Source organism: Limulus polyphemus, unplaced genomic scaffold (genome assembly GCF_000517525.1).
Source record: "Limulus polyphemus unplaced genomic scaffold, Limulus_polyphemus-2.1.2 Scaffold2610, whole genome shotgun sequence".
Taxonomy (NCBI): domain Eukaryota; kingdom Metazoa; phylum Arthropoda; class Merostomata; order Xiphosura; family Limulidae; genus Limulus; species Limulus polyphemus.
In genome coordinates this window covers 11,008-12,600 of record NW_013668220.1, presented here as the reverse complement: position 1 = coordinate 12,600, position 1,593 = coordinate 11,008, and positions in this window count along the sequence as shown.

Sequence of the window (1,593 nt, the reverse complement as noted above, 5' to 3'; positions counted from 1 at the left end):
AATATATATATATATTTGTGTAGTCTCACATGTATTGTATGAACATCATACAAAGTCATTCAGGAGTTTTGAATAACACAAATGAATCACTTACACAAAGAAAACAACAATGAGAAGTAATTAGAGAATGGAGACAAATGACAACTAGACATTAATAATTGACGAATATGAGATTAACTGTGATAACTAGCATGGAAACTATAATTGGAAAATACGGTGTACCTGTTATTTTCATTAATGTAGTAAGAAAATGGCTCATTAGCAACGTTAAAATATTTGGCAAGTAGTGAATTTTCATGAAAGAGATAAAAATAACCATGAGATATACTATGGCCGAGAAAGAAAAAATATATAATTTTCAAATGGTTTCAAATAGCACAGGTTTATCTGGTGGTTTTAATAACACAGTTTTATTTATTGTTCTGTATGAAGAGTAGTGTAAAAGATGTTTTGATTGGATTGTGCTGAAATATTCATTAATAAATAGAAACGTCAATAATAAATGAAACTCCCAAACAGTGGCTTAGATATCATAACAAATATAAATTTAGTGTACTCAGTTTTTTATTTTGTTGTAATAGGAATGTTTTCAGCCATGCAGACTGAAATATTTTTAATAGCAACAGTAAAGTAACATCCATGTGGTGAAACTTGGTAATTCATACCAGAAACTAGTAAAAAATTGTAAATGGAAGTAATTCCCTAAGGAAAGAAATGGAAGTGTTCGTGAAAGTGAACAATCAAAGATGTTGGTTAGCATTACTTGTCTGGCTGACTTGAGTCATATTAAGTGTGCAGGATCTTGATGCAGTGGAACTGGGAATTGTGTAAGGGACAGTGGAAAAAGAATGGGATCAGATCAGACAGAGTGGAGTATGTTCCTATCGTTTTCTAATAACAACAGAAAGCAGAACTGCCACTGTTAGTTGATCAAGCAGAGAATCACAAAAATCTGAGGATCAGAAATCCTCAGGTTCTTTTTGGTATATGCTCTATGGGCAATACAGTGTGTGAGTACACATGATGGCTGTAGATGTGTCACTTGACCAATGCCTTATGTCATAGTTCATGGTCATAACCATGTATTATATACCACTTTAGCTTACTCATTCAACTGATTTTTTGAACAATTGTAAGTTGCCCAACTTTACTCTGCAATCTGAACTTTTGTGCTAATGATCGAGTTCTGGGTGCTGCTTGCTATCTTAGCTAGCAGTTTTCCACCTCTTATTGCTGAGTGTTCCCAAACCATTTTCCATTGCTTGATGAACCACTGTCATGATTGAAGACCATCATGAGAAGATGCTACCTTGGGTAAAGATGTCAGATAAAAACAGCTCAACTAGTGGTCACTTCCCCCATCACTTTATCGATGAAAAAGAAACTGGATATTGAGTCTGAAATCTGCCAAAGTCAGAACAGTTATGGCAGCTACATCATGGAGAAAAGTCATGTTCCAACTTTCCAATAGGAGTTTTATAAATATATGTTGTAAATTATTCTTATATATCTATGCAACTTATTTTCTTATATATCTAGATTATTTTCTATAGAATGTTCTCTTGTGTGTATATATATATATATATGTATGTG